Source organism: Nicotiana tabacum, chromosome 7, assembly GCF_000715075.1.
Source record: "Nicotiana tabacum cultivar K326 chromosome 7, ASM71507v2, whole genome shotgun sequence".
NCBI classification, from domain to species: domain Eukaryota; kingdom Viridiplantae; phylum Streptophyta; class Magnoliopsida; order Solanales; family Solanaceae; genus Nicotiana; species Nicotiana tabacum.
The window spans coordinates 145,503,288-145,515,472 of NC_134086.1; positions in this window are offsets into that span (position 1 = coordinate 145,503,288).

A 12,185-nucleotide genomic window follows, 5' to 3' on the forward strand; every position below is an offset into this window, starting at 1 on the left:
AGGGCTATGCATGGATCAGATTGGATCGGATTTAGCACATTTCAGATTCGGATTCGGATTCTAAAAAATGCAATCTGAATCCGATCCGAATTAATATCGGATCGGATCGGATTTTAAACTTTGGATCGGATCAAATTTTTGAATTTTCGAATCAGATTATTATGCCTCAAAACTGCAAACTCATATGTATATTTTCTTTGTAAAAGAGACAATACAGTAAGAAAAATTTACGTTTATGCAATTATGAAAGTATTATGGTGCCAATATAGCTAAATCCAATAATTGCAAAGGTAATAACTTGGAGGAAGACGTAAAGGAAGTACCGACTATTCGAAATTAAAGTTTAGTATACATGCCCTAATAATTTCGAATTTTGGATCAGATTAAAATTATACCAATCTGAATCCGATCCGAAACTCGAAATTTTTTATAAACACAATATGAAATCCAATCCAATCCAAAATCCGAATTCCGAAATTGAACGGATCGGTTCGGATTTCGGATATCCGATCCAAATGAACAACCCTAGTTTGAAGCTTGAAACTTGTGGAGGAATTTGCAGCATTTGATCCACGAGCTCTTTCTTGCTTCTTGTTATAACTTCTGGTGTCTTTTATGGGTTATGAAGACCCCTATTTTTAGTTGTGGGAGGGAAGGGTTATGATAAGAACAAACTCTTTCCGACCAATCAAACTGAAGTGTGACAAGGCCGCATTTGATTGGCCAAAACATGTCACTTGCACATGTGGCACATTTTCATTGGCCTTTTAATTTAGCTTGGCATGCCTTGTCATTTTGACACATGGCACGATCCTATTGGCTCTTTTGTTTGACTTGGCGTGCTACGTCATTTTTCATGTGGCACCAAAACTGGGCCTCTAGGAAGATGACTTCTTGGGCTCAATGAAGTGAGCTCATTGTCTGTAGCCCAATGAATTTTAAATGCCTACAGGTATATTATCATATTCTATGAATAAATAATTATAAATCTTGAATCCTTTTAAAATCGAAAGGTTTTTGTTATAACTCATAAATACGTTCTTGTGATTTGAATATCAATATTACAAGATATTACTATTAACAAATGATTAGTAAGTATGAGATAATTAGCGAAACAAGTACGAAGTGGTTTTTGAAAGATGAAAAACAGTAAGTGAAAGAAAAATATAAAGAAAAAATGATCAAATTTATCTATGAACTTTTTGAAATAATATAAATATATCATTCGTTAATCCATATATATATCTATATCTATCTATCTATATCTATATTATTATAAAAGCACAAATGTTAAAAGCTAAATGTTGAGTGACTAAAATATCCTTGAAATTTTGAGAGACTTTTGTGCCCTTAAAAAGTTAAAGTATTTATTTACTTAATAATTTAAAGGTGGATATAATTGTAATAAAATATTAATGGAACTCTTTTCCGATTTAAAGTCAAGTTAGCAGTAACTAAATACCTATAAAGCTGCTAGAGAATTGCTTCCTTCTAATTGTAACGTGAATCAAATATATCTCTATAATGTATCAAATTGTCGATTCCGCCAAAGTTAATGTGATTAGAGATTCCGCCAACAAGCACTTCGCTGGAGATGTTATCTAATACTATTGAGATTTTGTTTTGTGAAACTTTATGAAACTTTCTCTTTTCCTTTTTCTTAATTCGAATTATATTTACAATATAATGAGATATAAACTTATTGTAACGAGATAAGCCAAAAACTTCTATAAAAGAAGTTATTATTCTACAAGCTCCATCATAAATTTTTTGAAGAGTATTAATCATAAGTTGTCTATGGACTGTGGGAGAATGAAGGAGTATTATTAGTTCTCTATTGTTTTTTCTTTTTTGAAATTGAGGAATATTTTTATATTTCGTCGTATAAATGAATTACACGTTAACTGGTTTGAAAAAATTCTAGGGTGATGGAAATTTTTGATAAGAAATTGGGCATATATTGCTTGGTTTTGCTTTATTATTACTGAATTATGAATACTTTTAAATTGATTTTGCATAATATTGTTCTTTCATCAACGCGTAAATCTTTTATTGTCCGTTTCTGATTCACAGACGAGGGTTGTAATCTTAAAATATGGTACTATAACTCTCTATATGCATTGAAGGTTACCTATAAAACACAACTAAAAAAGAGATCGCTATAGGATTCGTTATGGCTCCAACTTTGAGAAGGTAAATTATTCTTCCTTAGATTCGTTAGGGTTCCAGCTTTGAGAGAAGGTAAACATTGTTAGTTTATAATTTAAGCTAACTTTCATTTTTCATCTTGCTTTTGTAATTATTATAATTTTGTTTTCTACATGTTGATTGGGATAGTCTGTGCTCTTTATGAAACGTTTATATATTGAGTTTTCTTACGAGCCAACGAGGTACAAACAAAATATACATGTTTACATGTATAATAATAAACGTTTCACTATAAATCGTGAATACAACAAAAAAATCTTGCATATCAAGAGTAAAAATTATTTTGCAGCTTTGTCTTTTTTATTATAGGTCCTTGAAGAATGGCAATGAAATCATATTTGGAGAAAAAATGTATCCCTATAAGTAAAATTTTTGGCAATCTGATTTTCTTTTGTACAATCAAACAAATGTATGTTTAAAATATTATTGATGATTAAGAATTAATAATATGTAAATATAAATTTGTAAAATTAAAATAGGATAGCGTGCAATCCTAAAACAAAAGATAAGGACATGTATTTTGATCTTGAGATATGACTTGTAAATACCTAAATCATTTAAGGCTTTAACTTTTTGTTTTGGTTAAACGTTTAAACTGTATTAACCAAGTAAAAATATTTACATCCGCTAGTTCTTTTGGACTCCAGAACTAGACCTATCTACATAGCTATCTGACTAATCAGTTAACAAAATTCCTATCACAATTACATTGTCCTATATGAGCTAAGGAAAATTCTTCAACTTTTCTAACTCTTTATGCCACTTTGTTTCTCCTTGCCCTGCTATATATGTAATTCCATCACAATTTCTTTGATTCTCTGATTACTGACAACTATTTCCCCTTGAAATCTTCTTTTGTTTCTCTCTACCCAGAAATGATACACCATTGCTGTGAATAGGAATATCAATATTTCCCCTCGAGTTTTATTAGCAGTCCTTCTTCTCAACCATTCAATTTCTTCTTCCCAGCTTCCAATCTGATGCTTCTCATTGAGCCATTATAGCAGTATAGCCCATATTGTTCTGGCAGAGTCACATCCAAACCATATATGCTCCAGTGACTCATCTTCCTTTGTTGCACATAGTACACATTCCTTTGCTACTGTTATTCCCCATCTCTCAAGTCGATCAACTGTAGCTAGTTTCCTGTGTACTGCTAGCCACAGTATGAATCTGTGTTTTGGTATTGCCTTTGATCCAGTTAATACTTTTTTCCACAAGCTTTTCTGGAATTGAGGTCTCATAGCATTATATAACTTTTTAATGCTAAATTTGCCATTTCTATAGTACCTGTGTAAGTCAGCACTTGTATACTTTTCCAGAAACCAATATCTGATATCAAAAATCTTACTAACAAGCCAACATGCTTGTTTAGGAGTATCCATCCTCATGTTGTCTTGCCCTTTGATATAGTAGCTATGTATCCATTGTATCCAAAGAGTATCCTTCTTTTCACTAACAACCCATAGAAGTTTACACAATGCAGCTTTGTTTCATATATGAATGTCCAGTACATTTAACCCACCTGCTGAGAAAGGCATACACACTGTATCCCATGCAATTAGAGCTCTTCTTGATGGCTCACCCCTTCCTGTCCATAGAAAAGTTCTACAAGCTGAAATTATTAGCTTGGAAATTTTCTTTGGCAGTAAGAACACTTGTGCCCAATAAGTCTGCATTTCAAAGATAACAATTTTCAGCAATTGGAGCCTTCCACTGTATGATAGTAGCTTAGCAGTCCAGCAGTTGATCCTAGCTGTAATCTTCTCAATCAATGGCATACATTGTTGAACTGTCAGCTTCTTAGAGGATAGTGGTACTCCAAGATATTTGAATGGCAGTTCCCCGAATGAAAATTGCATCTCTTCCAGAATCATCTCTTTGAACTCCTTTGTAACACCTGCAATGTATAAAACACTTTTCTCCATGTTAGCTTTCAGGCCTGAAACTTCTGAGAAATGATTGAAACTATCTATCAGCAATTTGATGTATACCTTATCTTCTCTACAACACATAATAAGATCATCTGCAAAGCATATATGAGTAATGTTATTTCTGAAATACTTTGGGTGATAGTTAAAGTCAGGATTGTCCTTCAGCTTCTTCAATACCCTACTCAGATATTCCATCACTAATACAAAGAGGTAAGGAGACATTGGATCTCCTTGTCTTAGCCCATTTTTTCCTTGAAATTTAGCTGTTAACCCTCCAATTAGAATCAATGAGTAACTGACAGTAGAAACACAATTCATTTTTAGCTCTATAAACTTGGCAGGCATACCATACTCCATCAAAACCATTCTTAGAAAAGGCCATTCTACTGAGTCATATGCTTTCCTTATGTCCACCTTTATACAACATCTTGGTGAAACTCCCTTCTGAGTATATCCCTTAACCAGCTCATGTGCAATAATAACATTATCAAGTATGTTTCTCCCTTCTATAAAAGCTGACTGAAAAGGTCCTACAATTGAGTCCACTACCAGCTTCAATTTTGCTGTGAGAATCTTGGATATGATCTTGTACACTGTAGTGCAGCAGGCAATAGGTCGAAACTCTTTGATAGAGTTTGGGCTAGCAACCTTAGGTACTAGTGTAATTGTTGTACAATTAACACTCTTACGCAGCTTCCCAGTGTTGAAGAATTCTTGTACAGCTTGCTTGACTTCTCCTCCAATTATGTGCCAGTATTCTTTGAAAACTCTACTGGAAAGCCATCTATCCCTGGTGCTTTTTTATTTGGTTGCTCTTTCACTGCCATATCAATCTCTTATGTAGTTACTGGGGCAATAAGCAATTGTTGTTACTCTTTTGTAAGGCAGTGTCCATCTCTAGTTGTTGTAATATTAATACAGTGGATCTCCCTTGCTGAAGTGCCAAGTAAGCTTTGGAAGAAGCTTATGAATTCTTGTTCAATCTGCTTTGGTTCTGACACTCTCCTCCCTTGTTCATTACATATAGATGAAATTTTGTTCCTTGCCTGCCTATTTTTTAGCTGAGCATGAAAGAATTTAGAATTTCTATCTCATGCTTTTATCCACACTGCTCTGGACTTTTTTCTGAGTACCTGTTCATTCACCCCTTCCCATTTTTCAGTCTGTATAATCAACTCTCTTTCCTGCTCAATCAACTGTTGGTTGAGAGGATCATCATCTAGCTTTCTTTGAGTATTCTGCAGCTCCATTCTTAGGTTACCCAGCTTTTTCTCTAATGAGTTCATCTCCTTGTTCATCTGCCTGGTTCTATTCTACAGTCTTTGTAGCTTAGTCCACACATAGTACATAGTATACCCCTCAATTGTTTGGTTCCAGATCTCATTCACACTGTCTTTACACTCCTTTTTATATAGCAGGACATTGTAAATCCTAAAAGGCCGTTGTAAATGATTCTTTACCACTTCAGTGTTAATCACAATAGGTGAGTGGTCAGAAATCCCTAGCAGTTCATATATAGCTTCAAGGCTGCTATACTTTGTAAGCCAAGAGGCATTTCCAAACACCCAATCTATATTGCTATAGATTCTATCTCCTACATCCCTTTTATTGCACCATGACCATTGGCAGCTTTTTCTATTCAATTGCCCCACTCCAATGTCTCTTATACAGTCTTGAAAATCCACTAATTTAGCCTGATGTATAGGTTGCCCATTTATTCTATCATTAACAGACAGAACACTATTAAAATCTCCTATGACCAACCAAGCCTCATGCATTGTACTTTGAATCTGCCTTAGTTGATCCCATAGCTCCCTCCTTTCATAAACTTTGTTCTTTCCATATACAAAAGTGATGTGACATGAGAATTGTGACCCTATTTCCTTCACTTGGCAATAGATCAATTGAGTAGTAATCATCATCATTTGGACCTAGACCATACTGTCCTTCCAAAATAACCATAACCTCCCAATAGGACTTATATGCTCATCTGAAAACACTTGCCAATCCCTACAAAACTTACTTTTTACTTTGCTAACACTTCTAGGCTTTATCTTTGTCTCAAGTCAACCTAGTAAAGTAATTTTATGTTTCAGCAGAAAGGCCTTGAGTTCTCTCTGCTTGTAGGGCTTGTTCAGCCCTCTTATATCCTTGATCATGGTGGATTTTCCTCATTGAGGTCAATCCCTTCAGTCACATTTGTAGTGTTGCAAACCTCTTGTATTCTCAGAGAGCTATATTTATTAGTCATTAGCAGCTTCTCTATCTCATTGTCATTTAGGGTTCTCTTATTTTGCATCTGTACTTTCATCTTCTGCTTACCTTTAGATCTTTGTTGTGGCTGGAATGCCTCTTCTTTTCAGCATTTTGTTCTGTATTCTCCTGCTCTTCCTATTGCTTTTGCAGCTTCTCACTTGTCTCTCCATTCTGTTCTTTCCCTGTCTCCTGTTGTGCTATTTTTCCTTTCTCAACAATTTGTGCTATTTCTGATTGTTCAGCAGTAGTATTTTTTACTTTCTATTGTGTTTTCCTCTTCTGTTGCTTGAATGGTTTCCCTTGTTTTTGTTGTTTCTCCTCCTTGGGCTGCTGCTTTTCTGTTGGTACCTTCTCACAGTTGAATTCATGTTATCCTATTTGGAAACACACTCTACAGAACGAAGGTCTCCATTCATAGTCTGGGATTTGCTCCATAACTTTGCCATCTGCCTCCTCAATTAGCATTCTGTCCGGTAATTCCTGAGAGACATCCATTTCAATTAACATTCTCGCATAGGATATTCTATCTCCTTCTGTCGTTAATCTATCAGAACATATAAGTTTCCCTATATAGCTTGCTATTCGACCTAGATTTTCCTTTGTCCAATATTCAACTGGTAACCCTGGAAATAGCACCCAAATTGGGACATTTCGAGTCATTTCTTTACTCATCTGAAACCTAGGTACCCATTGTTTCAATATCATAGGTCGATTATGAAATGTGTATGGTCCTCTTTGAATAACTTTGTTCTTATCATCTTCATATTCAAATATGAAAACAAAGTATCCATCGTCATGAAGAAATACATGCGGAGTTGCTACAAAGTTCCACACACCATATACGAATTTGAGCATTTCTTTGAAGGATGGATTTCCTCCCAGTACATACCCAATTAGTGCTGCTTGCCATTTCTGGGTTTTCTCCGCCACCTCAACTTGATTCAGATGAACTACCTTTACTCCTTCTTTGATAATTGGGGGATAGTACTCCAATTGCATCCCATGTTGTTGAAATCTGTTGCCTTGAACCACCTCAGCTAGTGTCGCCTTTGTTTCCTCCTGGTTTGAGTGTTGATTTGAGAACGTGAGCTTCCTAGTTGTTGTGTTGTTATCTACCTCTACTGGTTGAGGCTTCACCATTATAGCACACTTTGAAACTTGCATGACAGTTGGTGCACTTCCCATTCCAGTCATCCAGTGTACTAATTGCATTTGACTTACTGATTGTTGGATCCCAGACTTCAGTGTTACCATTCTTTCTCCGTCTGTCGCCTCCGGTTTAGCTGGCGGTGCCATTGTCTATGATTTCTATCTAGTCATCGTGATGTGCGTACGTTAGCTATCCCTACGTAACGTGCGCCTTCAGAGAGAGCATGACCTTATTTCTTAGGTACTAAGGCTTTGACTAACTTAAACTATTGCGTCACAAAGAATATTAAATATTGTTGCCTTTTTTTTGGTATACAAAAGATATTCGTGCAAGGCACGGACATAGAGACTAGTTATTATAAAAGCACGAATACAATGCTGGTTGACAGAAACGTCCTTATAATATTGTACTTAATAACTCACCGTGAAAGGACATTTCGAGTCATTTCTTTACTCATCTGAAACCTAGGTATCCATTGTTTCAATATCATAGGTCGATTATGAAATGTGTATGGTCCTCTTTGAATAACTTTGTTCTTATCATCTTCATATTCAAATCTGAAAACAAAGTATCCATCGTCATGAAGAAATACATGCGGAGTTGCTACGAAGTTCCACACACCATATACGAATTTGAGCATTTCTTTGAAGGATGAATTTCCTCCCAGTACATACCCAATTAGTGCTGCTTGCCATTTCTGGGTTTTCTCCGCCACCTCAACTTGATTCAGATGAACTACCTTTACTCCTTCTTTGATAATTGGGGGATAGTACTCCAATTGCATCCCATGTTGTTGAGATCTGTTGCCTTGAATCACCTCAGCTAGTGTCGCCTTTGTTTCCTCCTGGTTTGAGTGTTGATTTGAGAACGTGAGCTTCCTAGCTGCTGTGTTGTTATCTACCTCTACTGGTTGAGGCTTCTCCATTCCAGCACACTTTGAAACTTGCATGACAGTTGGTGCACTTCCCATTTCAGTCATCCAGTGTACTAATTGCATTTGACTTACTGATTGTGGGATCCCCGACTTCAGTGTTACCATTCTTTATCCGTCCGTCGCCTCCGATTTAGCTGGCGGTGCCATTGTCTATGATTTCCATATAGTCATCGTGATGTGCGTACGTTAGCTATCCCTGCGTAATGTGCACCTTCAGAGAGAGCATGACCTTATTTCTTAGGTACTAAGGCTTTAACTAACTTAAACTATTGCGTCACAAAGAATATTAAATATTGTTGCCTTTTTTTTTGGTATACAAAAGATATTCGTGCAAGGCACGGACATAGAGACTAGTTATTATAAAAGCACGAATACAATGCTGGTTGACAGAAACGTCCTTATAATATTATACTTAATAACTCACCGTGAAAGGACACAACCAAAATATTGTACCTTAGCCCATGAATAAACCTATTATTTTTTTATCTATGTTTGACAGTAAAAATTGCACTGGGCGCCTTATTTGGTCACCCCCATTTAATCTATACCCATTTTTTTAAAAAGTTTTAACTTGCACCCACTTTTTAAACAAATTCAACCCCTTTTTGTCCTCCTCATTCGTTTCTTCTTCCTATTCTTCTTCTTCTTCTTCTTCTTCTTCTTCTTCTTCTTCTTCTTCTTCTTCTTCTTCTTCTTCTTCTTCTTCTTCTTTCTGTTGTTGGTGCTGCTATGAAACTTTAGTTCATGGGATGATTGGCATAAATATGTTTATCAGATTATTTAAAAATAAATTATAAATAATTACATAAGTTAGTAGACAATAATTTGTGAATATTTCCACGTATGTAAGTTAGTAGACAATGATAATTCTGTTTTTTCACGTTTATTGTTTCCAAAATTTATGATTTAGATATTGTTGGCAATCTGATTATTTATCTAGTATGTTAGAAAGCTTTTTAAAAAACTTCAGCTTATATAGTACTGAAGTTTTTACAAATAAACTAAATAGCTTCATCATCTTCTGCTGAAGTTTTTGAAAAAACTTTATGACAAAACTAATGAATCCAGGACAAAAAAACTTCAGCTTTTAGTGCTGAAGTTTTTACAAATGAACTAAATAACTTCAACATCTTCTACTGAAATTTTTGAAAAAGTTTATCCAGGACAAAAAAACTTCAGCTTATTTAGTGCTGAAGTTTTTATTAATGAACTAAATAACTTCAGCATCTTCTGCTGAAGTTTTTGAAAAAACTTAATGACAAAACTAATGAATCCAGGACCAAAAAACTTCAACTTATTTATTGCAATTACAAATAAAAACTTCAGCAAATAGAGAACAAAACTTTAGCTACTATGCTTAAGTTCATCAATTACAAACAAAAACTTCAGCAAATAGAGAATAAAACTTCAGCTACTATGCTTAAGTTCAACAATTACAAACAAAAACTTCAGCACACTTGGTTCGGCACGTTTGCTACTTCAGGTCCGTCTACTAGAATGCTGAAGTTTGCGTGATTGCCTTTGCTACTTCAGCCCCGTATACTGAAGTTACGCGAAAAAGTGAGTACGCTTGCAATTTTTTTTGCAAAGAAGGCACAAGTTAAAATGTGACCCAAAAGTGGGTATAGATGCAAATGCTCCTTTTTGACAATATACGTTAGCCCATGTGTAATCCTATACATGTTAGGCGGCCATATTACATTTTGGAAATAAACCTACTTCTTTTGGACTACATATGTCTATAATTCAATTTATGTTTGAACAACAACGATGAAAAGTACCCATATTAATTTGAATAATTTGATCTCCTCCTCTTAATAGTGTTGAACCATATTCATAAAATAACTCCATATCTCATATTAATTTAATTATTTGATCTCCTTTCTCTTTTTATAACAATGTTGGAGGATAAAAGTATTTTTGAAATAACTCATATTCCATAAAATTTATAAAGTCTAGACTTTGACTAATATTTAGTACGTTGAAACTAATTAAAATTCAAAATACTATATCTCTAATATCTCTCCAAAATATCCAAGAATTTTTCCTTTTCAACTTTGTATATTTTTTTTAATCTCCAAAAAGGTGGTGTTTTCATATTCATATTTTTAAAGCTATTTTTTAGTGTTGAATCTTGACCAAAGCAAGCATGATAGTACGTTCCTTTAACGTTTTAATCTTTTTATTTTTTATTTTGTTGTTGTTGTTGTTAAATTTTTGTTTTAAACCTTAAGAGAATAAAGTAATGTCTTTAATGCATGTTTGCTGGTACTTTTATATCTTGGACATATTGTAAAATTCTAAGTTGTAGGGACATTATATGAGCCCGTTTGGATTGACTTAAAAAAAGTAGTTTTTCAGTAGAAATAAATTTTAAGCCAAAAAACAATAAGTTAGGATTGCCCAACTTATTGTTTTTGACTTGTTTTAAGCAGTTTTTTAATTTATTTTAAGCATTTTTTAGTTTTGCCAAACACTGAAAAAAAACTTTAAAAAACTTAAAAGCTGATTTGACCAGCTTAAAAGTGAGAATAACAATTTTTCTTATCCCATTTTCTTAATTGATGTTGAAGGGTCAACTGAGAGCGTGGGATTCAAGGTACTCCTAGAAGAAAATTATGGTAACTTTAATTTTTTGTTCTAGATGTTATATGGTGTTATTTTAGTACACAAAGTATTGGTTCTTCATATATAGTATACTCTTGTGTTGATACTGATTTTTTTGGAGAAAAATTTCGCTTATGATATGGATGGCTATGTTAATAAAATACTACTAATATAAGATAAACTATCGAGTTTGTCCTCACATCATATTTTATGAGTTGTTATCTACATTCTACTCTTTTTATTTGATAATTATTGAAATTGTACTTAAACTATTAAAGCATCAAGAGTGAATAGTTTCAATGTCAAGGAAAAGTAGAAGATCTTTCGAATTTTATTAGTGCCACTTTGTTTTAAATGACGTAATAGCACATTTAAGAATGAATACCCATACGAATAAAGGGAAGAAGCCCTGCCAAAAATAATTACAAATTGATTTTATAATTTACCTGCACTTATCAGCAACGTAAGTTGTGAGGATGCACTATTTGTGCAAACTATAGAAAAGCTTAATTAGAAATTAAAAAAGGACTAACTCTTTTGCATAAGAGGATATTTTCGAGAAAAAAATGATGCATACGACTTGGACGTGACCTTCAGTTGTCTTTAGAATCCAACAACTACAATCACCAAATTACATGCAACGAGATTATTGTCTATATATACTCACACATATTAATGTAGTTTACGACATAACTACAATTCACTTAACTATAATTAATTTGAGCAAATATCCTGACATAATATACACGTAAAAATTTGTTACTACAATCAACAATATAGTAGTTTTATAGGAAACTTAATGAAATATTTTGTTTTGAAGGCTGATATCAGCTTTAGCTACAACTTCTTACAAAGAATATTTTTTTTAGTCTTTTTTTTCTATATAATTTTTGCAATAGTTTTGGGGTCATATACGTGACATAAAAACTACTAATTAATTACATGGTAACACGTGGCAACCTTAGGCACTACTCAAATATTTTTTATGTTACTTAGATCCAACTAATGCTCTACGTACTAGTACTTTTGTAACTTGAAAGGCACACTTGACTCAACTATTAATGGAGGTATATTTTAGACAATTTTCCCATTGTTC